Genomic DNA, 26611 nt, shown 5'->3' with positions numbered 1-26611 from the left:
ATGCAGTGTGTTTCATCCTCCAATTAGATTGTTAATCAAAAAGAGAGACTACATCCCCCATTCCTTCTACACCCTTACTCTCCTCACTCGATTACTTAGAAGTTTTGGGCACAGAGTAGGAAGATGTTTGATAATCAATGTAAAGAGCCCTAGTCTATAGTTCAGACATCTGAGCTCTAGTCCAGCTCTGGACAATCGCCAGCAGCAGATTCTGTCATCATCTCCCTCCCTCATATTTCTACAATACTCACCTTGACATGCCCAATGGAGTCTTCTGTGAACACTCGTAGCTTTTATTCTGGCTCTGGGAGCAAGCTGGACTCACTGACAAAACAAGCTAGAAAAGCAGGGAAGTTAATGCTTCCAGGAAACAGCCCTCCTTCAATGATGGATGGATAGTGTGAAGACAGTTTTCCTGAGTTCCCTAATGGGACCCAACCCCAGTTACCCATAGCAATAACTCTCCTGAAAATGCATCCTTTACTGGGTTTCTTTCTCTTTCCTCTCTCACTTCCCCATTTCCCCACTAATGTTTCTAGATATAACCTCTCAGATAAATCCCTTACTCTCAAATCCTTGTCTCCGGGTTCATTTCTAGGGAAAACAAAAGGAGATTTCCTATTCTATTGCTCCATCTATCAAAGAAGAGAGGTTGATGAAGAGGATCTCTGGCCTCTTCCAGCTTTAACATCTCAAGCTTTCAATGAAATGAGGCAAATTTCAAAATCAAACTAAACCTGGCAATAGCGTTTATTTCTTAACTAAAAAGTTTTCATCAACTTAGAGCCAGAGCTGAATTTCACCTGCTTTTATGTGAAAGAAGCTGTGAGGCACCACCAGATGCCCTTCAGGGAAGGCCTTGTTGCCATAGTTGGAGCAGTGCTGGCAGTCTCTTCCGGGATAGGCTTAGCTGCAGTGATGCTCTTTGCTCAAGGTCTTGCACTTTTCCAGGATGGCCAATATCCAGTGACCGAGAGTGGCAGGCAGGTAAGGGCCTGACCATCTCGCCCAAGTCAAAACAACCCTGAAGGGCAAATTTAGCTCCGAGCCATCCTGTGTAGCCAACCAAGGCTGCCAATGGGCCTTCATCACAGCTCAACTTCTCCCATTGTCTATTCTTGCTCTCCTCCCACCCTCTGAAGAGTACTCCCTAATAAGTATCCCCACACTAAACTCCACCTCAGAGTCTGTGCCCAGGGAACCCAACCTATGGCAATTACAGTTTACATTTTACTTATTATGTTGCAAAAATCATAGATTATGGAACTTTGCCTGTAGGCCTATAGAAGCTGGGATGTGCCTTTGAATGCTTTGAGACCAGGAAGTAATAGAGATAAGGAAAAACAGCTAAATTTTTAATAAAATGGGAATAAAGCAGATACAAACCAGATATGTATGAGATGCAGTTTCAGTTTCTGAACAAAAACAAGAAATACATAAAAGGTCAGCACAGTCAGTGAAACTGAAAGCTGAGAACACAGATGAGGCGGTTACAGAGGGTGATGAAAGAGAGAAACATCTCAGAGAGAAGGAAAACAAGAATGGCCTTGCCAAGGAGGGGAAGCAGACTAAACATACCAAACACACCCAGTCAGAAACTATGGGGTAGAAATAAACCATCTGAAAGAGGGCCCTCTCACACGAAATGTTACAATAAAAAATATTTTTTAAAAAAATGTAAAAAAATTTTTGTGTGATCTATGAATCTTTTAAAAATAAAAAGAAGAAAAAAAAGAGGGCCCTCTATTTCAAGAAACTACATCCAATCCATTAGAGCTATTGTCCCATAGTATGACAAGGGCAAATGCCACCCTGAGAATTACTGCTAATTAAGCGCTGAGTTGGATGAATGCCCCTAAAGGGAACAGAAGATTCCCATGGTGCTGCCACCAGGCAGGGCTTTCTCAACAACACTGAAGGCCAGAGACAAGTTCTTCAACCTGCAGGCAGACCTGGGTCCTGGAGAGAAAGCCAGTGGTGCTGCTCTCCAAATGGTGGTTGCCCAACTGGTGGCATCTGGTCACCTCCTCTGCTGGGCTGTAACCGCCTGAGAGTAAGGTGTGCTACGGGGTAGGGAAAGTGAATGAAATTTAAAATAAGGTTATCAGGAAAGGCATCATTGAGAACGTGACATCTGAGCAAAGACCAAAAGGAGGTGAGGGAATTAGTTTTATGGTTACCTGAAGGAAGAGTAGCTAGGTAGAGAGGAAAGAAAGTGCCAGGATTAGGAATGATCTGATGCCCGAGGGACAGCAAGAAAGCCAGTGTGACTGAGAAGTTGCTGGGGGCGATGAGTCAAAGAGGGAGGAGGCCAGACCCAGGGAGCCTTACACCATTGTAAGGACTCAGGGTTCTACTTGGAGAAGATGGAAAGTCACAGGAACATGTTGGGTAGAGTGAAAGATTTGACATCCTTAGTACCCTTCTCTGAATTTACTTTTCTCCACAGTATTTTCACCATATGCTAAATTAAATGTTACATATGTATCATTTGTCTCGCCCTATTAGAATGTAATCTCTGTGAAGGCAGATGTTTTCTGTCTATTTTGTTCACTGCCATAGATTCCCCTATTGTGTGGCATACAGTAGATGCTTAATGAACAATTACTAATGAATAAATGAATGAATGAATGCATGAGTCATTTTTAGAAGAACCTGGAGAACTCTTTTCTAAATAACAATATGAATCCAGGAAAGTACTGATTTTTTTAACTTCCTTGGATGCTCTGTGTTTAAACCAGTGCTGTGAGGCCAAACAACAGATACTCACTTGTTATCTCTTTTAGAAGAGATAACTTCTCTTATCTAGGAGAAGCCTTAAACCCAAAAAGGTTTCTAATTTCTAAAAACTGGACGTCAAGGTTCAGGAGAAACGACAGAGGCATCAGCAGTTTGGGAAGTTTTACCTTCATGGACTCCATTCTTTAAACACATCTAGAGCAACGTTGTCTAAGAGATGCTCAATACTTGAGGTTTAAAATGAACAGGACTTCAGAGCATCTGCCTTTCTGGGTGGTACAGGCTGGGCATTCTGAAGGCGACAGTGAAGAAGCAAGGGGAGGGAACTACACTTGTTCCCTTCCTGTTAGGATTGGGTACCACTTTGAAAGTCACTGGCCTAGGTGATTCTCGGGGGTGTCTTTCAGGTACAAAAAAATCTGAGATTCACTAGTATAAGAAAATGTATCATTTTTATATATAAATGTTTTCAACATACCGATTGTTTATGATACAGAAAGTTTTTTTTAAATCAGTTGGATACCTGTTCACAGTATTTATGTTTCCAGATCAATCCACAAACTTAAAACATAAAGGGATTTGTTTGCAAAGGAAAAAAAGGAGTAGGAAAAGCATTGAAGTTCAATTGAAAATAAAATGAAATCATATTGATACTGGGGGGATGAGGTAGGAGGGATTGAGGAAGGGGGAACCTACCCAGTGCCTGATGAAGGAAGCTGCAGTTAAGGGACCCAATGTTGCTTTTCCCCTCTGGAAGCAAGGCTACCCACCCACTCCTCACCACCTTTAGCCATTTCACCATTAAATTCAGAAAGCCCAGTGCACTTACACCAGTCATTTAAGCTCTCTGATCTCAGTTGTCTCATATGTAAAAAGGGGCCACCTTACACATTGCACCTGCCAGGGGTTAAATAATCTAATTCATATATAGCACTTAGTACAATGCCTGGAACACAGTAAGCCTTCAATATCTGTCAGCAATCATCATGATAATATTTCCTGGGAAGATTTTATTTTTCAAAGATGGCCCAGGTGCTTTTCCTACAATGTGATATTGGCACTCCTCCACTGCAAAGTGGGATCTATGGCCCTGCTTCTTGAATCTGTGCAGGGCTGTGACTATGGCAGAAGTGACTTTATGTGACCTCGAAGGCTATGTAAAAGGCTGTACAGCTTTCTCCTGGATCTTTCACTCTTGGGCCATGCTCCTTAGGGGCCCAGAGCTCCCATGTCTGGATCGCTTGAAGTCTCCATGCTGGAAAGACAACATGGAAAGGTCACATGAAGAAAGGAGCATATCCAAGAAGCATGGGTATCCCAGACAAGCCCCAGTTTTTGAGTCTCCCCTGCTGATGCTGAGAGGAATGGAATGAGCCACTCAGTTGACCTGCTTCTAATCTCTGACCCACAGAAACCACAAGAGATAAATGATTACTGTTGCTTAAGTCACTAAGTTCTGTGTGTTTTGTCACTCAGCATTAGAAAACAAGAAAACTACCATTATCTGACTCCCTTGTCCACTTCTAATATAGAAACCACATCACATTATTCTTTTGTTTAAAAAAGATTTGAGTGGCATATTATAAAAAGAACCTGGAAGCTCCTAAGACTTGAGTGCAGGGACTGTGTCTTGTTCACCACCGAATTCCCTATGCCTTAGCAGGTTATCATTTAGTGAGTGCTTCATTGGGCAGGATGAAATCAGAGCGCATGGAAGAGCGTGAACAATGAAGATGAACTATAAAAACCATTTATTCAACAAGTATTGACTTGGTTCCCATCGAGTGGTGATGAAGATACTGTCATCAAGCTGCCCTCAGGGAATTCTCACCTGGGTGAGGGCAGAAGTGGGGGGGGGGTGTGAGAGCAGACAATAAACACATAAACACATGGATCAATAGCATCTGTCACTTTGAAAAAGGAGATGAAAAAAACAGAGCAAAGGGAAATAAGGATATGAGTTTGTGTGACCATGTATAGTATGTGTGAGTGTGTGTTTGTGGCCAAGAGTGAGGGGTAAGGGTGGGGTGTTTTGTTAGAGTAGTAAGGGAAGTTCCTCAGAGGACGTAACATTTCCATGGAAACATGTATGATGTGAAGCCATGGAAAGATCTAGAAAAACCAAGGAAGAAGTGAAAGGTCCTGGGGTGGGAAGGGGCATGATGTGCTCTTCCCACTATAAGCTACCAGGATGCTGTGAGGGCTTGGCTGGTTCAATGTGTAAGCATGTTTCTTGTTTGAAGAACATCTAATATATCACAATTTGAAGTTTGGAAACTAAAATTCATTAGAAATAATTCATGTTCATTAGAAATAATTTTAGCAGAGATTCTAGTAATTAGTGTATTTCTGTTCTGGACACCTTTATCCCACCTCACAACTATTGGTGCACCTTTTTGCCCCAAACAAAGAGCTGTGTGCAGTGTACCCTGATAGTTCTTACATCAGCTAGACCCTCATCTACGGTCCTGTTCCCATGCCTCTTCAGCCACTGCATGTAGGACTGCTGTAGGAACCCACCAAGCCATTCTGACACATACACCACCTGGAGGCGCTATGAACTTGGCACCCCATGTGGCAACCCTTGACCAGTAGGGGATGGGGCAAGTGGGTGAATACCCCCTTCTTTTGTCCCTTAATTAGACAATTCCAAGGCACATTCTTAGAGGGTCCCAGTGGGAGAGAGCCCCAGCTGTCCACAGTAGTGACCAGGTTGATGAACAAACCTTGGATTGGCTTTCCCTTCTTCCCTCTTAACTCTTCCCAGGCTCAGATCCTGTTCTTTGGGATTATGACTCAAAATAAACTATTTGCATATAAGCCCTTGTCTTGGGCTGTGCTATTTAGAGGAGCCCAGGCTAAGACAGCACTTGGATTTGATTTAGCAAAATATGATTTATACGCAACAATTCAGGACTATTACTAATCTTACAAGGCAAGCTATCTTCTAGGTATCTAGTAGTGACAGAAAGGATAAGCCAACAAGAAAATAATCTGCTTTCCTTGCATAATTCTACCCCAAATTTCCCCAAATTTCCTTTTAATAGTTGGGTTTTGTGTTTTTTGTTTGTTTGTTTTAGGGAAGAGGTATTTACCATTAGAAGGCACTTTTCTCAAAAGTGCATGGTGACATTTACTCCTTTAAATTCATGACCACAAACTTCTAATGCTGCCAGGCAATTCTACTATGTGTCTCTAGTCTGACAGTTACCAGTCCATTTCTTTGCTCCTGTTTGCAGCTAAATTTTTTTTCATAAGCATTGTCTCACTCTTCATCTTACTTGACCTATCAGCATCATTTGTCACAAGTGATCATTCCCTCTTCCCTGATGCACATTCTTCCACTGCCTTCCAGGACACCAGCATCTCTTTGTTCTCCTCCTACCTCCTTGGTTGATCATTCTTAGAGTGCTTTGATGGGTCCTTCTTTCTCCCTCTTAATGTTTAGTGTCAACTGCTCAATCCTTGGTCCTCTCTTCCTCTCCATCTTACTCATTCTTTTGGTGATCTTATTCAGTCCCATGGCTTTAAATACCATATCTATGCTATCAACATCCAGACCTTTCTCTCCTGAATGCTGACTTTTACGTTTAACTGTTTACTCTATGTGTTATTTTCTATTGCTGCTGCAATTACCACAAACATTGACTTAAAACAATACAAATGAATTATCTTACAGTTCTGTAGGTTAGAAGTCCAACATAAGTGCCAGTGGGCAAAATAAAAGGTCGTGGCAGGGCTGTGCTGCTTTGTGGAAACACTAGGGGAGAAATTCTTCCCTCTCCTTTTCCAGTTTCTAGAGGCTATCCACATCCTTTGGCTTGTGGTCCCATTTTTCCATCCTCAAAGCCAGCAATGTTGCATTTCTCTGAGACAGTAGCCACATGTCCCTCTGACCATAGGAGGGAAATGTTCTCCCCTTTCAAGGACTCATGTGATTAGATTAGGCCTGCTTGGATAATTTGGGATAATCTCCTACATCATGGCCCTTAACCTTAATCAGATCTGCAAAATTCCTCTTGCCAGCTAAGGGAACATCACAGGTTCTGGGGATTAGGATCTAGACATCTTTGGGGGCATTATTCTGCCTATCACACTTTGCATCTTCACTTGCTTAAAACAACACCCACTTATTATCTCATGGTCCCATAGGTCAGAAATTTGGGTGCAATCTGGCTCAACTGGCTACTCTGCTCGGAGTCCCACAAAGCCAAAATTGAGGTGTCAGCAGGCTTGGGTTACTTTCTGGAGGCTCTGGGGGATAACTCTGTTTTCAAGCTCATATATGTTATTAGCCAGATTCCGTTTCTCACGGCTGTAGGACTGAGGCCCCCATCTCCTTACTGGCTGTTAGCTGCAGGCTGGTCTTTGCTCCTTCGGGCTGCCCTTATTCTTCTGCTTTCCACCAGGTCCCCTTCCAGCAATGGCAGGTCAAGTCCCTCTCACACTCAGCATCTCTCTGATTTCCCGTTCTGCTACATCTCTCTGATCTGCCAGTATAATTTCACTGCTTTCAAGGGCCCACTGATTAAATTGGGCCACACGGATAATCCAGGATAACTCTGTATTTTAAGATCCATTACCTTAGTTATAGCTGTAAAGTCCCTCTTACTGTGTAACAAGCTATTCTCAGGTTGCAGAGATTATGACATGGACACTTCTGCGGGCTAACCTGCCTACCATACTTCCTTTCCTGACCATCCTATTTATACTGCAACCTGCCCAACTCTCCACTCCCCACCCCCTTTAATTCTCTTTTCCTTGCTCTTCTTTTTCATTTTTCCATAGCTCTTACTATCAATAACAAGCCATATAATAAATACCTATTATGTTTTTGTGTATTGTCTTTCTTCCCCTGCTAGAGTCTAAGCTCCATTAGGGCAAGGATCTTTGTTTTGTTCACTGATACCCCAAAGATTTCCTGGTAGGCACTCAGTATTTCTTGAATGAGTAAGTGAGCTTATCCTAGAACATTCTCTAACCCCATTTCTAGAGATTGTTTTTAATTGCAGCAGTTTTAAAATACTAATTAAAACAAAGATTCTTGGTTGATGATTAGGAAGAGGGTAACTTTAAATAATTACTCTATTTATATTGTCCCATAGCTGAGGTCAATAGCATAAAAACCAGTTTAGTTCTTATGAATACAGACTCATAGTAATGCTTGCTGAAAATAATTGTTTAATTTTCATTTCTACAAAAATAAGAACACATTGCTTTTCGGCTATCATCCAAGTACATGAGGAAAACAAGTTACTGTTAATCTTGTCTCAAAATATACAGAAAAATAAATTGATTAAGGTTGATACAGATGCCCTCAAAATATATCTACGAATGCCTGTGGGGTGCAAAACTGAGCCATGGTTTGAGGAAGTACCATGAGAACTGATGAGACTTGTTGAAATTTCAGACTACAGACTAGAAAAGATGACACTGCTATAAAGAAAAAAAAAAGGGAGATAATTTTGAAGGCAAAGGCATTTTAGAAATGAAATCCAAACTTTACAGAGGAGGAAACCAAGGCTCACAGTGGTTAAGCAACTTATCTAATCTCACACAAGTAACAAGATGTGATATTTTAGATATACATTATTACAGTATAAAGAGAGTGAAATTTTAAAATTTGTTATTTCTTTATGGCATTTAAAATATTCATTTAACAAGTTGATCCTCTTCTTCAAAGGGTTGAATCCAGCATCAACTCTCACAAACAGGGAAACTAACCTTGAATACTTCGCCCAATAGGTCAAACATCTCGTTTCAGATGAGTGCTCCAAACAAAGGATAGCCACCCAAAGAGCATTACCACAGACCTTGCAACCTCAGAGTGGTATGTGAGGGTCCCTTAGGACATCACTGTACTGAAGACAGGTTTATGATGCAACATATCAAGAAATCAATGCGCTTAAAGGGTAAATTGTAATGTCTGACTGGTTTATCTACATATTAACAGAGAAAAATAACTCTCAACCTAAGAATTTTGACAAAACATATAAATACACACAGTTTAATAAGATATGTACTCGTTGCCAGAAGAATGGCAAAAAGAAAGAAAGCATATTTTTAAAGAAGAATAAATAAGATATATTTTGAATGGCGTTCTGACACAAACACAAAAGCCAGCAAGAACTGATGTGAAATAGTTTCTAAATTTACCAAATCAGCACCTTCTGCTTTTTGAATACCTACAACAGGAATGCAAAACAGCACAATAATTCAGATCTATATTTAAAACAAGAGGCAAGAGCTCATTTGTTTGTTATTTCTTAAGATAATCTTTTATTCATTTTTGAACATTGAGCATTAAGGAAAAAATTAGGAAATTGGCTTTTTAAGGCAAAATACACAGAGTGACTTAGTCAATGAAAGAGCATCAATGTTATGCAGAAGGAGAAAATAAGTCTATTTTTGGAGTCACCAATCAACTTTCCTCACCATGGTTACAGGCTGTGTTTCATAACTTTGCAGAATCACAGATGATTCAAAGTGACCTTGGTAATAATTTAGACCAAATCTCATTTTTTATACATGGGAAACTAAAGCTTAGAGAGGTGAGGCAGACTGTCTGACACCACAGCCATTCGGTGACATGTTATGACCAGAATGCATGTCTCCTCATACCTAAGGAAAAATGTGCTATCCTTACCTCACACACACACAAAATATATGCCTTCATTTCTGTCTGGGTTTTATTCATTTTTAACTACATGAAATTTTAGCAGTTAAAATCTCCAGCAATTTCTACATGATTGGGGAAAACATTTCCAGAACTACATTTTTATACTTGTAACTTCAGTACAACTTGAAAATATAGCATGTTCAATACTGGCTCATTTGTTTCTCAGGGTTTCAGCCCGTTTCCTATCATCCAAGGAGGTTCGTCTGACAGAGAAAAGATAAACCATGGCACGTTGTGCAGGCCTCTATGGAGTTTGGTATCCCGGTACTTTTTTAAAAAAATAGCTTTTTTGAGGTATATTTGACATACAATAAACTGTACATATTTAAAGTGCACAACTGAATACGTTTTGATGTATGTATGTATCTGTGAAACCTTCACCACAATCAACACAGTGAGTGCCAGCACTTTTTTATTGAGGTGAAAGGCACGTAACATAAATTAACCATTTTAAAGTATACAATTCCATGTCACAATGTTGTGTAACCACCATCTCTATCTAGTTCCAAAACATTTTGATTATCCCAAAAAGAAACCCCATACCCATTAAAGAGTTGCTTCCCATTCTCCGGTCCTCTCAGCAGCTGACAACCAATCAGTGCTCTTTCTCTACAGATTGGCCTATTTTAGATATTTCCTATAAATGGAACCATATACAATATGTAACCTTTTGAGCCTGGCTTTTTTCACTTAGAATAATGTTTTAGATGGTCAACCATGTTATAGCATGTGACAGACACTTCATTCCTTTTATGGCAGAACCAGTATTTAATATTTATGTAAATTTTTCAATCGTTTAAACTTTCCTCCATATTTTTGTACGTGTGTTTGTATGCGTGTGTGTGTGTATAATGAGTCTATTTGGCAGGATCTTATTAATTTGGGTATTTGGTAAGGGTAGACCAGATTAAAAATTAAAGCAGTACTGTTTTTTGTGATATATGTATTACAAAGTGGAATTCATTTCTAAAATGACTCCCAACCCATTGAGAATGTACATTCTCAATGCTTTATGAGAGATCTTTTATTTGTTCATTCAGCGTATGTGCCAGGCACTGTGTTCTGAATTGGGATTTTAAAAGACCACATCCCTGCACTTTCTGAGTTCACAGTCTAGTAGCAGAGACAGGTGTATGAACAGATATTTGTCATGATGTGATAAGTGCAGTAGAAATGCAATAATAGTAGCTGGTTAATGGAACAATGGGAGATAGTTGACTACCATGGAGGCATAGAGACCACATCTGGAAAGTTTCAGAGAGGAGAAAATTACCAGAGAAAGGAAAGGAAGGCTTCTACCACGCAAGGAAGACAGGGAAAGGTGTTTCAGATGGAGGACCCAGCAAGTGCAAAGGCAGTGAGAAGTGAAATGGCTATTCAGGCACCTGGCAGATCACAAGACTCCATCTCCTGAACACCTGCAATCGTGCAGCAACACGCTACCTGATTTCACTTTAAATCCATAATCACCCACCTTCATTGAGTGCTAAGCCACACAATTTAGGACAAGTTAAGACCTAAGAGTAAATGTATAGAAAATGCTCTAAATATTTCTAACTAATTATCAAAGGAAAAATATGAAAACAAGAATTCTGGCTATGTAGACACTCTGCACGTAAACACATTTACAGGTAAATATAAACCTAGAGATAGTAAGAACAATATTTATAGAGTTCTCTGAAGAAAACATGAAACACCAAAGTTGTGTTTATAATATAGTGTTCCCATGATCTCTTACTGAAAGGATGCAGACAACAGAAGGATCCTCTGAATGAAAGTACCAGTTTTGCATTTGTTCATCACTTCAAATCTGTTTCCTCTATTAGGTGATATCTGGGTTCTTTATAAAAAAGACTATTTTTTTCTTTTCTGGCCTGCTTCCCTGATAACCACTTTTACCTCATCTCCAGAAACTTAGCAATCCAGATGAGTCCCTTCTGTATGGATGGTTCCCATAAAGTAGTTGTAGTCACATCATAAAACCTCTATAAGGTGCTTCCCAGATTGCTACAAATTCCACCAGTGAAGATCTTTGGCTGTGAGTCACAGCAAAAGATATGCAGAGCTTGGAAGAGTTGGTTCTTAACCCTGTCTGCTCATTAGTGTCCCTTGGGGGTATATGTATGTATATATGTGTGTATATATACACACATATACATGCCCAGTCCCAATTAAATCAAAATTAAAATCACTGGAGATAGGACCTAGAGACCAGTATTTTTTTTTGGAGCCCCCCCCCTGCCCCTCGCCAGATGATTCTAATGTGCCACGGAGGAGAACCACTAGCCAGAACCCTGCTCTTCTGACCAGCAGCCTCCCCCAGGAGCTAGTTAGAAGTGCAGGCTCTCAGGTCCAGCTTGAGATGGACTGAATCAGCATTTGCACTGTAATGCCATTCCCAGTGATTTGTGTGTACATTAAAGTGTGAGAGGCACTGACCCATAGGAGTCCCTGCACAAAGAGGCAAGCTTTAAATATGACTTGTTCATGAGATGAATCCATCGCTTGCCTTAGAGATCATACTTTTTTTTTGGCCTAGCTGTATAAATGTATGTAATGTAAAGTGATCCCCCAGAAACCAGTGAGGACAGCCCCCTAAATTTGGTAGCGAATGCTAGAGGCAAGTCCTTTCACTAAATGGAATAAGATATGGCCTGATATAAAACACTTACGAGGAGATTACGGATACATCTGATTCACAAGAGTCATGAGAGCATTTGAATTGCAGGGAGGGAAGAGAACGGAGCCAGGGAAAGGTACAAGGGAAACTTAAAATGTGTCCTTAATTACGTATATATTTAAAAATCTGTATTAAGATTTTTTCAGAGAAGCTTTTTCCAGGAGACTAAAATATTTCTCTCATCCATACAACAAACGTTTCTTCTTTTAAGTATTTAAAACTCTTTAGACAAGAATCCAATGCAACAAGAATTTTAACATTGGGATATTGTATAGTTCTTATATTCCCTTATCTCTTGCTTGTTAATCACCTTTCTAATAATTCCCTCATAAAAAAAACTGCTGGTGATTCCGGGTGCAAACTGGAAATGCTGCTGTTGGTGAATGCCTGGTGTACCACAGCTGGGAGGTCAAAGTAAAACCCAGGAGAAATTAAAAAACAACAACAACTTGAGGGCAACATGAGGGTACAGCTGATTTAGCCCCAAGGGGCTACAGTGAAGGTAAAGAAATAACAAAATGTTACTAAGTTCAAATTTCCCTGAGCTCTAAAATTACTCTATAGGAAATTCAAGATAATCACAATGTAAGCAGTTTTTGCAAAACAAAAGGAAACAAATACTGTCTCTACAGTCATCCCCATTATTCAAAAGTCATTCAAATGACCCTCCCTGCTCTTTCCTCTTACCTTTGTTAGCAGAAATAGACCATATTAGTTCAGATCTGAGAGCCAGAGAGGATCCAGCTTAAAACAGAAGCAGTGAGTGAGGACAGGATGAGAAACATACAGGAGACATTTAGGAAGTAGAAGCCAATCCTCCACTTGGCTAGAGGGCTTAGCCCTAGCTGCACATCAGAAGCACCTGCAGATCTTTAAAAAAAAATTCTGATACCCTGGGGCCCACCTAAAGCCAATTAAGTCAGAAAGGGAGGGAGGCATCTGAAGTTTTTTAAAAGCTCCCAAGTGATTCTGATAAGCTTTGGAATCACGACTACAGGAGAGGATTCTAACTTCAGAACAACAATGTTTCTTAAATTTTTAATATCTATACATACATATATTTAAGGCTCTTGATACATGTAAATCAAGCTCCAATCTACTGCTACTAGAACATTATTTTTTTCTTACTAATTTTATTTTTATCAAAATAAACCATGTAAATTATTTAAAAACTCAAATAGTACTACTAGGTTTAAAATGAAATATAGTTGTACTGTTTCACCTCTCCACTTACTCCCAAACCCACTTCCTAGAGGCAGCATGCTTTTAAATCTTATAGTTACTTCTGATATTTCATTCTATGTTCCTAAACAATATGTATATACTGATAGTGCTTGATTTGTTTAGACATTATTTTAGTAATTTATTAGAATTCATGGTATCCCATTATACACCAGCTTATCTTTTTCCATTCTCCTAATATAGTTATGTCAAACTTTTTTGCTAGCCTCCCTTTCAGTTTAGTATGTTCAGGGCTAACATTTAGTCAGTATGTTCTAGTACAGCTGTACGAGTTGTTATTAAAATAATTCTACAGCAGGTAAACAGCTGCTGGCCAAATGCCTCCCAATCCCTCCCCTGGGAGCACCTCCCCAGCCTCCCCCAAATCCTCTTGTTTTTCACTTATTAGATTTTTGGAATCAATACATTCATCCCAAAGGCTCCAACAGGAACTGGAAAGCCTCTCTTAAGAATATTTTATATGTGGTCAAATATATCAGGCCATTTATCAGTTTGCTTGGTTTTCACTTTGAAAATCCTTCCTGCAGTCATCCCTCCTAACCAGGTTTGGACTGGCTTCTCTCTAGGCTGATTGCACTACTATCATTTGGAAATTTCTCTTCACTGTAATCCCAAAACCTTCTTTTGTCTCTCTCCTGTGTTTGACTCCCTCTTTTGAGAATCCCATTCTTTCTTGATTTATGTCCACATATTGATAAAGCATATCATCTGGTAGCTTCCTATAAAATGGTACATAGAGAATAAATTTTTGAGAGCTTTCATGCTCCCCTCCCCCAACATTTTTATTCTAACATCCACTTGATAGTTTCGTTGTGTATGAAATTCTAGATTGAAATTAATTTCCCTGAGCGTTCCAAAGGAAAGAATCCATTGCCCCTTAGATTTCAGTGTTGCTGTTAAGGAATCTGGTGCAATTTCGATTTCCACATTTCTTGCATGGGACCTGATATTTTATTTTTTATTTTTTTCTATAAGGATTTGAGTTATCCCATATTCCTTAGAGTTTTGAAATTTTACAAAGATATGTCTTGCATCATTGTATGGGTCTTTTTTTTTTCATGTGTTCTACTAGCTACTTTTAAAAATACATATACTTTTTTTAAAAAAAGATACTTAGATTACATAAATGTTACATAAAAAACATTCTCATATGCCCCACTCCCAACCCCTCTCACATTTTCCCACATTAACAACATCCTTTATTAGTGTGGTGTATTTGTTACAATTGATGAACACATTTTGAAGCACTGCCACTAAGCATGGATTATAGTTTACATTGTAGTTTACATTCTCTCTGGCGCAATTTTATAAGTAATGACAAAATATACAATGACTTGTACCTGTCATTGCAATGTCATTCAGGACAATTCCCAAGTCCCCAAAATATCCCCAAATTACAACTGTTTTTACTCTCCCTCCCCTCAGAACCTTCAGTGGCCACTGCCTCCACATCAATGATATAAGTTCTTCCACTGCTTCTACTTGCTACTTCTAATGTAACTTTAATCTAGAAATTTAAGCCAGAAATCTCTGTCCACCAGTTCTGGGAAGTTTTCTGTATTACTTCTTTGGTGATTACCTTTCCTCCAACTTTCTCTTTAGTCTCCTTCCGGAACTCTTATTAGTATGATATTATACCTACTAAACTGATCCTCTTTGTTTCTTTTCTTCTGTTTTCTATCTTTCTGCTTTTTATTTCTACTCTTGGGAGATATTCCTGTCTTGATCTTCTGATCCTTCCATTAAATTTTGGAATTTCCAAGATCTATTTCTTATTATCTATTACTTTTTTATAGTCCCTTTTCCTAATTTATGGATGCTCTTCTCATCTCTTTACATAGTAATTATAGGTGGGTTGGTTTTGACTGTTTCCAATTTCTTCTTCTTGCATTTCCATTTGCTTTATTATTCTTTTTTTCTTATTTGGCCAGATTTCTCCTTTTGTTGTTGTTGTTGAAGGCTTTTTTTGACTGTCTTAAACTCATTGGCTGTCTGCTTAGAACAAGACACCAAAAAGCTGATGGTAAGTTCCATATTCATTGTAGGATTACTGACTAGTGGGTTCACTGCAAGAATAATGGGGAGTAAGTCAGTTTTTTCATTGTAGGATCTCAAATGTTAGTATCTCTAGGCCTGGTCTCTAGCGCTACTCATTTTACCCGAGAAGAGACCTCCAATATCCTGCCTGAGTTGGTAATAACCTGGCTTTCCTAGGATTAGGGTGGGAGAAAGGGGATATGGAGTATCTCTGCTTAGGATGCAGAATTTCATTAAATTCTTCTGTTTTCAGCTGAGCATTTCACTCTTACTCTCTCTTTTGCCTAGTATCCCTAAATCCAGAACCTCGAATTTACTTCATTTTCTCCAGAGAATTAATGTCTAGTCACCTGCAAGAGTTTCATTGTGCTGTGTGTGGTAGGGAACCGGAACTGAGGGTCTAGTTCTTTTATAAACTTTCAACTAATACCTTATTTTCAGCACGATGCCCCACTTCCCCACTCCAAGGTCTTTTATTCCAGAGCAGTTCTAGGATTCTGGGGGTTGCATTAGCTCTTTCTTCCAAGTATCCAAACCCTTTAACGCCCTTTCTTCACCGCACTAAGTCAGTTGTCACAGGTCTGTTTGCTTTCAATCATCTACAAATGTGTTGGCACTTCCCCATCTGCTGCGGCCATTCTCATATTTACCATCACTATAGCAGGGTTTCTGGAGGAATTAAGAATACGTACATGTGTTCAATCCACCAAATTCTAACCTGAAGTCCCATTAACTAAATCTTACAACCCTAGAAACTTCCCCAACAAATGAACTTTTATCAAACTTCTAGCACTTAGAGTTTTTGTTTTTATTATACACCTGATTAGCTAAGGGTCTGTCTCAATTATGTGAATGTTTATTATCATTTTCTTTTTTAATCATGAAAAAAACTCTGATTCAAACAAATCCTTTCTGGAATACCATGAAAGATTTTAATTTATTGACTCATTAATTCAGTCTTAAAAGATGGCAGGATTTAGAGCACTATTTTATAATTAAACAAGGAAAATACAGATTTTTCATGCAACAAATCTGTTTTCATTGAACACTTTCTGCCACTTCAAATCTAACCTAGGGTGACAGGAGCTGCAAAGTATTTACCTTAATAACTGTCAAGTTATTTCCAAATAGGCCTTTGACAACTTCACAAAGTCATCATTAACACTAGGGTCTTGGCTGTTCTAAGAGAAGGAAAAGGAGGAATGATCAGAACTTTTTAAAAAATTATCTAACATGGTGACTTTTCTCATATCCAAAGAAAGGATCACAACTTTTTCATTCCCAGCCAAGGGATATAAATCTGAAGAAGTTTAGCCTAGAGATTTTAATCTTTAAGACAGAAAACCCAGGACCTATCCGAAACACTAAAGCCATGGTTGTAGAAATAAGAAATAAATTACAAGAATAACTACAGAGGAAAACATTATGATTACACTTTTTATCTAATTCCTCTCCAAACGGGCACATATTTTGGACCCACCTACACTCATAATTGCCTCCTGCTACTCCTCATGACTTTCCTAAAAAGAAATCAAGCATCTAACAGAAGGAAAAAAAACTCCCATGGGCAAAAATATTTTGTTCTATTTCTTTAACTGGGTGGTAGTTCATGGATGTTCACTTTATAATCATTAAACTGTACATTTACATTTCAAAACGTCTCTGTATATGTGTTACATTTTACAATAAAAATTTTTTACTGAAAAAGAAATAAATTACTATATTTGTTATCAAACACACTGCCTTCATTTCACCTGCCAGAATTACTATACATCTGACATTGATAAAGGGAGGCAGCATGTCATAATTTGCCTTAAAAGTCTATACAGGGAAACAGATGTGGCTCAAACAATTGGGCTCCCATCTACCACATAGGTGGTCGAGGGTTCAATGCCTAGGGTCTCCTGGTGAAGGCAAACTGGCCCACACAGAGTGCTGGCCCATGCAGGGATGCCGCCCCACGCAGGAGTGCCGCTCTATGTGGGAATACCGCCCAGTGTGGGAAAGCTACCCCATGCAAGAGTGCTGGCCAGCATGGAGAGCTGGCGCAGCAAGATGATGCAACAGGAGACACAGAGGACAAGAAGATATAGCAGAATAGGGAGTTGAGGTGGTGCAAGAGAGTAATCACCTCTCTTCCACTCCGGAAGGTCCCAGGATCAGTTCCCCAAGTTGCCTAATGAGAATACAAGCAGACACAGAAGAACACGCAGCAAATGGGCACAGAGAGCAGACAATGGGGGTACAGGGCAGGGGGAGAAATAAATAAATCTTTAAAAAAAGAAAGCCAATACATACCAGTGTCCCATCAAGTATCAACAGTCATCCCTTATTGTCTCATGCAAAAACACTTTATTAAAAAAAAACAAAACCTTGCATCCCGTATGGTAATAATGATACCTTACAATTGTATAACAATATTTATTTGTAAACTGCTTTCACATTAAAAAAAAAAAAAACAACCTAGGACTCAGGGCAGATATCTTCTCCCATGTAACAGATGAGGCACTTAATAGTTATTTAGTAACTATTACTTAGGAAGCCCCCCCCCCCACCCACACACACAGTGACAGAATCAGAACTAATTTCAAGGGCCATAGTCTAAGAGTTTCTTATATATTTTATGAGGAGAAAGAACTTTCCACTTTTCCAAAGCTCTGAGTTAAAAAAACAAACAAACCAGGATGTCAAAGCTGGTCCCTGCAATAATATGTGTGAGTTTCCTGAGATTCTCAGCAAGGAAGGAAATATCCTCTAGGTATGGTACACCTAAAGACCTATGGTCAAACTGTTCTAATCATTTATTTACTTCTGGTTGACATAATTCCCTTTTTGCCTAAGAGGGTCATTTAACTCAAATGCAGTTATGAGTCAACAACCTGATGCTCAAGGGGAATGCCTCTTTCGCACCCCGCCCCCAAAGTTTCCAAAGGAGGATATTCCCTAGCCCTCCTGGCCTCTTGCCCTACACCCCACTCTTCACCACCTCTAGGTTGGGAGGTGACAGCCTTCAGCCTGTTTCTTGGTTCTCAAATAGATGGAGATTTTCTACCAAAGATCCAGAGTGTAAGAGATTTGTTCTTTCTCTATACTTGGACTGTGAAAGGCAGGAACCTGGGTAAGTACTTCTGCTCTGCAGTCTCAAACTTCCCTTCCAGGAGGCTGCCCCAGAGTCTAGACTCGGCTGCAGACGGTGCACAGCCCATTTTGGGCTTTACACCAAGCTATGTTTTCCAAGCTGGGCTTCATCCATAATGAAGCTAATATTTTGTTTCTTCATCTGCTGATTCTTACCTGGTTTTTAGTTGGTGGGGAAGAAGGATACTTTTTATTGGTCCTCCTCAGAGATGCCAACACCTGCCTTTCAGAGTTTGAAGTCAGAGCACATGGACTCTATTACATAGCTGTCTTTCATGAGTTTCTATACCCACAAACACTACTGTTCTTAAAATAGTGGGCAAGCTGTACGGTAAGGAAGCATTCTAAGATTTTACTCAGTGGATGCTTTGATTACTTCTCCTGAGGTAAAATACTGAACTGAGGGCAAATATACTCAGGGCAAAATACTGACCTGAGATTCAGGGAATCTGAGTTATTTCCAGGGTCAGCTCTGTCACCTTATCTGTAATCTTAAGTAAGTCTCACTCTTTCTAGAAAGTCTTTAAAAGACTTAAGATTCATCTTTTAATGAAATACCGTATCTTTAGGGTATTTTCTACCTCTATGAACTAAAAGCTCAGAGACATTTTAATAAATGTATTCCATAATTTTAAAAACAGGCATCGACATATAATAATTTTGAAAATGTGGCCTCACAGTTCCTTAAGACCAATGGCCTACTAGCTCTTGCATGTGTCACTTCACCACCCTCAAGCTCAGCCACACTTGGGATTCTTATCATCACTCAGAAATGATCCCTCCAAATGATAAAATACTCTGGTAATTCCTCATCCTCTTCACCACTTCCTAGAATCCCTCCCCCACAATTCCATTTCTCCCTTTCCTTTATTCTTGCTGAACCAGCCATTACACATTCCTATCTTACATCTCCTGCTCATTCTCCCAGCCCTTCAACACTCTAGTTTCACTTGCCTTCCTACTCAACCGAGGATCCATATGGAGTTGGCAGTTTCAGGGATATTCACAGCATTTCCACTTCCAGCTTTCTGAGCACTGCTGGAGAAAATCATGCACACAAGGATGATTCGTTCTATCATAAAGCGAAGGAAGGCCTTCTAGCAACTTGACAGCCCCTCATCACCTTGGCCTTCTGTTGTGCTCAGATACACTGCAGTTACAATCTTTTTCACTCTCTCCACTCCTTTCCACTCCCCAACTTAACTTCTCACACTCAACTTACTTTCAGCAAATCAACTGGTCATTTGTTTTTTTTTTTCCAACTGAAGAGAACAAACCCATTTCCAGTGCAAACATCTTTCCTCCCAGCTTCCAACTTTCCTCTCCAAACCTCAGAATTTCACTTTGCTTTCTCCTGTCTTTTTCCATCCATGTCATATCTGTTTTTCCATGGATAACTTCTTTACCTATGTCTTGATCAGGGTGACCAAATAATTTATTATCCAAAAGGGACATTTTTTAAAAGAATAAAAACAGGCATTATCTGTAATTAAACTGGGATAACATGTGTGAACTGGGACAGTCATGGGCAATCCAGAGGTATGGTTACCCTACCTTGCTCCCATCCCTCCTACTTGAGGAGGGGCCTGGAACATAAATTACCCTTCCACTCCCCCCACTGATCTTCAATCCTTTCCTCTCTACTGATAGCCACAATGCCCACAAACATTCTCAGACCTTCTTATGGTTTCATTTTTAAGAAAGTGTCACTGACATTCTCGTCACCTCAGGTTATTATTGTCCTGTTGTAGTTTATAGTTGCTCTGTTTCCTTCCCATTCAGATAGCTCTTGGGTGCCTGGTTGATTTCTGTCTCCACTGCCTAACTCACCGTGATCCTCAAAGGCTACTGACAACAGTGTCACTGCAAAATTTAATAATTTTTTTCTAGTCTTCAATCTCAGCCTCTCTGCCCAATTAGCCTCCTCCAAATTCTCCTTCTGCACCATTTCACCATATCTTGTCTCTTCTCCTTCTCAGCATCTTGTCTGCTCCTTCACTCTCCTTCCAAGCCCACAAGTACTGGTTTTCCTAAGATTCTGCCCTAGCATTTTATTCTCACCCATACTCTGAAAAATTCCCATAGCCTCACCATGCCCCTTCCATAAAGATGTCCCCCAAATCTCTCTCTAACACTACTTTAATGGCCTCCATTCATTTCGATGGCCCATAGTCACAAAATATTAATCACCTCCACTAATTAGACATTTATCAATTGTATACCACATGCAGGTGTTTTACTAGTGACCCTCCCTGACCCCCCATTTCAATTCCTGCTATCAACATCCTAAATCACTCAGCTGACATCTTTTACTTCTTGCTCAACTCCCACATCCAATTAGCCATCAAGATCTGTTGCACCTTTTTCTACAGAGTCTCACTGTGCCCATCAGCCCCCAACCTGATTTAGGTTCTCACTGCTTCTTTTCTGGAGTCTGTTTTATATAGCTGCCTAACTGGCACCACCCCTGGCTCCTATAACGCAGATCAATCTTCTTAAAGCATAGCTTTAATCACATCATTCTTCTGCTTAAAATGTATTTGATAGCTTCCTACTGCCTACTAAATATATCCCAGGCAACTTAGCCTGGTGTTCAAGAACCTTCACAATATGGTCCTAAAAAACCTTCCCATCAGCCTTCTCTCCCACTATCCTTCCTCCAGGTACCTCACTCTCCCATCTAACCAGTCCTCTGAATTCCTGGATATACTCATATATGTCCTTCTTCAGATCTCAGTACACACTGAATCCCCACATCTGCCAGTTGATGTCCTACCAATTTTTAAAGGCCTTCCTCAAAACTCCCTAGTTAAGTCTACCCCAGTTTTTCAGGCTAGCAGTAGTGTTTTCCTTCTCTGAAGTCACAAAGCATTTTCTTTATGCCTCACTAACTGTTCTTCCATGTAATAAAGAGTTTGGTTATCTGTCTTATGCTCCCTACTTTCAAGCCTCTCAGTGGAAGGGTATTAACCTTTATACTCCATCAACTAGTAATATGAATGACAGGCTGAAGTACTGAAGTTAACGCTGTATCTATCACATAGCATACAAAATAATGAAAATGTCCTTAATGTCATGAAAGTGAACTGAATCAAATTCTTGGGAAGACCTAAAAACTAACCATTTTGCAGGTCCTCTTATTAGAATATATGAATCATTTCATTTCAAGTAAAATAGCAGGAGACTTGTGCATCCTTTATTGGTGCCTAAAACATAAGAGTTGGGCAAGATCTTAGACATCATTTAATTTCCCATCTTTCACCCCAACCACCAATTTTTCAGCTGAGAAAACTCAAGCCTTGAGAGATTGAGCTGCCTGTGATCACATAAGTCAGCAGGAATAATTATAGCAGTTGTCATTTATTAAGGGCCTAGTATATACCAGGCACTTTACATACATTATTCCAGCCTCACAACAATCCTTCAAACTGTTTTAGAGATGATAAAACTAATGCCCAAAATAGTTAAGTAATTTGCTGCAGACAGCCCTGCTTATTGGGAATGGAGCTGAGTTTCAGCCTCAATTCGTCTGGCTGCAAGGTCCAGACTTTTCTATTGGACACTGTGGCAAAGGAAAGACCTACAGATGTCCTGACTTATACTGTTTCTCCGGTGGATAATTATGCCAAGTAAGCAAGCATGCAAACTGAACCATTTTTTTTTGAAATTTTGGAGGCATGAATATTATAGACCATTGTAGCTTCATTATTATAAAAAGTTATATATATACACACACACACACACATATGCACTGTATACTATATACATTATATAGACACACAATATGCATATATATGTACCACCCATATTATATAAGGTTAATTCAATGTTAGTTACTGTCAATATTATGACTCCCTTGTCAAACACTTCTTTGGTCTGGAAAAGAGGTTAAGTTTTCCTTCATTTCCGATTCCGAAATATTTTTTTTAACTTAAAATACATTTGTCCAGATTGTTGAGCCCCTAGATGTCCAAGCACATGGGAGGGTACAGGACTGAATGAGGCATAATTTTACTGGCTGAGAGTTTACAAGCAAGAGGCAGACCGTTGACTAAAGGTAGGAATCATTCCTTCCATACCCATGGGAACTCTTGCTAATTCAGGCACTTTCAACAACTTGAGCCCAGAGTGGGAGTGAGGATACTTGGTTCTAATCCTGGCCCTGGGTCTTAGGCAAGTCAGCTCTGCCTTATTTTCCTCTGGAAAGGGATTAATAAAAGGGAATGGACTGTGCCAAGCAATTTTAAGGTCCCCTTTAGCTCTAAAATTCTATCATCTTTGAGCTCACTCTTGAGATTACACTTCTGAAAGTGATCACAGCTACTATCATGGAAAGGGAACTGCTTAATGCCCACTTTTCTTCAGGAGTAAATTCACAAGTACTGAGTTCTGAAAACTTGTTACAAGAGTGAAGCTGATTAACATGCCTCCAAAGTTGATTATTTATAATAATATAAAGTTCATTAAAGTTTATCCTCTTAAGGGGTATTATTAAACACTAGATTTGAATTCTTTTTCCATTGTCTCACCAACTTATACCTTTAGCTGAATTCTTCACAATTAACTCATTTCCTTTGATTACAATTTTAAATAACTCCTTTTATCTACTCATCTGTGGACTTAAGCTATGGACGATAACAACAACAAAAACAAGTAAGAGTTAAAGCCTCCCCAGAGATGTGACTCTCGCATTCATTTAGTTAAATACTTCATACTAGTAACTACCTACCTACTATGAACTTTCCCAAACTGTAATCAAACTTGAGGATGCTGTATAGGGAGGGAGTAGGGTAGGAAGAATATAGAAATACCAATATTTCATCTCTGAGTGGAAACATAGAGTACTGTGGGAATTTGGCTTTGCTGATTCCATTTCCAATATCCTACATTTTTTCAACATGCTAGCATAGATATTTTTTGCTCATCTGCTGATTTATACAGTAACACAGTTTACCTTGACAAGGAGCCACATACCTTATCTTCCTTCATACAAAACGTATCTTAGGGATATGATGCCCAAACCTTTCTTGTGCTATAAGTAAACAGCAAAGAGGAGGAAATGAATCAGTCAAAAGAAAATTAGAACTACACTACCTTGGTGCCTTGCCCACAAAAAGGCATTGAATTTGAACTGTCACAGTTAGTTCTACCAAGAAATAAGAAAACAGCAATTTATTCCTTCACTAGTCAACAAATTCTGAGCATTGCAATATATGCCAGGCACTGTTCTAGGTGCTAGGATTAGAGCAGTGAAAAAAACAGACAAATATCCTTGCCCCAATGGAGCTTACATTCTAATGAGAAGAGACAAGACACAAACAACACCTAAACAAAGTAGTATCAGATAGCAATTATGAGACATGAAGAAAATAAAATAGGAAAATGGAGTAGTTTCTACGGGGAGGGGTGGAGACCACTTAAGGTGATCAAGGAGGCCTGGATGAGTAGGTGCCAAGTGAGCTGAGTCCTAAATGACCAGAAAACTTTACTCTTAATCCTACAAGTAGGGGTGAGGGGGTGGGTGGGAAATGAGTCCAGTTAGCCTTTAAGGCCAATGACAGTGGGAAAAGTTTTGTATTCACGAATGGCAAACCAGGTTGCTTTTAGGATTTGGCTTAACAAAATAAACACCCTACATCTTTAAACAGGGCTTCTCAATTTAAGGAGCCACTATTTCTTCTCATAAAAGTCACTTACTTTTAAATTTTTGCTAATTAGTGTAGAGGTACTTAAGTGGAGACAATTACTGGAAGGATTTCTTTAGAGCCCGGACAGCTCACTTGACACCATCCAAAATCTGAAAGAGACAGGACCCAACCCTGGAGCGAATCAGCGCTTCTCCAGCAACTCATTAACGCAGCTAGGCTGAATCGTGCAACCCTCTCAAGAATGTGAAACAAGCCTCGGAAAATCTGAGGGGCCTGACACCCCCAAAGTTATTACAAAAGGAAAGAAAAAACACCGCCCCCTTTGCACTAACTCGCTCCCGCCCTCCCTCATTGCCCCCCTTCCCCAGGCGTCATCACTGCAGAAAGGCCGCTGTCTCCCGGGTCAGAGGCACACGGCGAGTACGCGCGCGTGTGTACCCCGCATGAATCATCGGCGCCCAGTCCGCGGGACGATGATTCATTCACCGCCCTGGAGCTCACGGCCACACGCTCGCGGCGTACTATGACCGCCGCACACACAGCTTCCTTAATACTGAACAAATGTTTCAAAGTACAAACGCTTAGAGCCAGAAACGTGTAGACCTACGCGAGCCGGAGGAGAGGAAACCACGTTTCGGCCGCTGCCCGAGTGCTCCCGGGCCGGGGAGGGGAGCGGCGAGCACGTCCGCCCTTCGGCACCCCTTTTCCGGCACGCGCGCGGGCAGCTCCCGCAGGGGGCGCGGAGGGCGCACAGGTGGGTCCCGGTCCCGCGCAGCCTCCCGACCTTCCCCGCCCCTAGCGGGGAGGCCAACGCTTGCCCCTTCCCTCGCCGTGACATCTTATATAATAACCCGAGCTAATCAAAACGGAAGCGACGCGCGCTGCCTGGGCCCGTCTCCCGGCCCGCAGCAGATGCTCGCGCCCCGAGCCCGCGGCCCCCGAACTAGGCGCCGGGGCACGCGGCTCCCACACTCCCGGGCGGGGAAAGGGCCCGGGCGCCGACTCGGCTCGTCCCTCCTCGGTGAAGGCGCTGCTGTTGCCGGTCCCTGTCAGGAAGCCGCGAGCGTCACCAACTGCGTCAGCTTCTTCAAACACATTTCACGGTCTCCCTCCAGCCCGGGAGCCGGCTGCTCCCGTGGCGGGGCCGGGGCCGGGGCCGGAAGGAGCCCCTCAGGGGAGGAGAAAGTTCCTCGGGGCCCTCCCCTTCCCCGCACAGCGCTCAGCCCCGCCGCGCCTCCAGCCCCTCTCCCCGCGGCCGCCGCGCTCCGCGCGACGCTCGCCGGCGGCGCAGCCCGCAAGCCCGCACCACTGTCAGGTTGGGCAACTTGTGACCCGGTGGCGCCCGGCAACCCCTCCCGCCCCGCCGGGCTCGCCTGGCGCCAGGGGCCTTTCCCCCGGCCCAGCGGAAAACAGCGACGCCAGAAACTTCCCTGGGCCGCGCTGGGCGGGGAAGCAGCCTCGGTCCCGGCGCATCGCCCTTACCTTGCTCTCGTGAGGCCACGATCCGGGCGGGACGCGGGGTGCGCGCGCGCGCGCGTGGGGCGGTAGGTGAGGGAGCCGGCGGGGGCGGGGCGGGGCCGTGGGGGATGCGAGCGGCGCGGGGCGGGGGACTGGGCCGGCCAGGCGGGCGCGAGGAGAGTGGAACCCGCGGCGGCGGCGGCGGCAGCGGCGGGCGCGGGGCGAGCGCGCGAAGGAGGCGGAGGAGTTGCCGTGGGTTTGTTTACGCATTGCTGCCCGGCTCGGGGCACAGCCCGCACTCCCTGATTGGACACAAACTGGGGCACAGCCTCTCGCCGCCGCCCGCCAGGCCTCCTCGAACCGCCGCCGCTCAGCTCCCGGAGCGCCCTCCTGGGCACGGCCCGCGGCGGCGCCCGGGCCTGGAGGGAGCAAGCCGCGGCGGATGCCCAGGGCGGGCGTCGAGCCAAGCGATCGCCCTGGGCTCGGAATCGCCCACCTGTAGTGGCCCGACCTTGGCAAGGAGAAATTCTAAACTTCTGAGACTGAAGACTTCGTATCATCCAAACACAGAGAGGTCACTTTTTTCCCCCCATGGGCAGAGGAAGCTTGCCCTTGAATGAATAAAAATGCAGTTCAAATGTTAATATGCCTGTTTGGCTGTAGTCAAACAGAGGTTTCCAGTATCAGCTGCCCGTGGAGCTCGCAGTTCCTTTCCCTGCCTCCAGCTTCTCTGCTTCTAATCTGTCCCCTGCATAGCACTCAAAGTTGCCATCCCAGAGTGACCTTGCCACACCGATACTCAAGAACCTCTGATGACTCCCCATGACCTCAAGCCCCATTTCCTTAGCTTCAGAGACTGGCACAGCTGGGCCTCCACCTTTCAGCCTCCTCTCCATCGCCCCACTCCACCCCACCCCCAAAGCCCCTGTATACAGATCACCGCAAATGTCTCTATCCTTTCACACTTGATTTTGATCCTGCTCCTTTCTC

General features: G+C 41.8%; 1 protein-coding gene across 26 annotated transcripts in view; it reads right to left on the bottom strand.

Annotated features, from left to right (window-relative positions):
• The window catches only part of PCGF5 (polycomb group ring finger 5), a 140389-nt gene extending 114319 nt beyond the window's left edge, over window positions 1–26070 (bottom strand). For 7 of the 26 annotated variants that reach the window (XM_058298755.1, XM_058298752.1, XM_058298737.1 and 4 more), the window contains exon 1: window positions 25646–25853. The gene's annotated coding sequence lies outside the window, so the exon portion shown is untranslated. Of the gene's footprint in view, window positions 1–23489; window positions 23548–24770; window positions 24959–25645 lie in introns of those variants that run through there. The other 19 variants (XM_058298736.2, XM_058298741.2, XM_058298735.2 and 16 more) reach the window with 12 other exon arrangements.
• Window positions 26071–26611: the final 541 nt, after the last annotated feature.

The sequence above is a fragment of the Dasypus novemcinctus genome, chromosome 6 (assembly GCF_030445035.2).
Source record: "Dasypus novemcinctus isolate mDasNov1 chromosome 6, mDasNov1.1.hap2, whole genome shotgun sequence".
NCBI lineage: Eukaryota > Metazoa > Chordata > Mammalia > Cingulata > Dasypodidae > Dasypus > Dasypus novemcinctus.
This window is presented reverse-complemented; position numbering and strand designations above follow the sequence as displayed.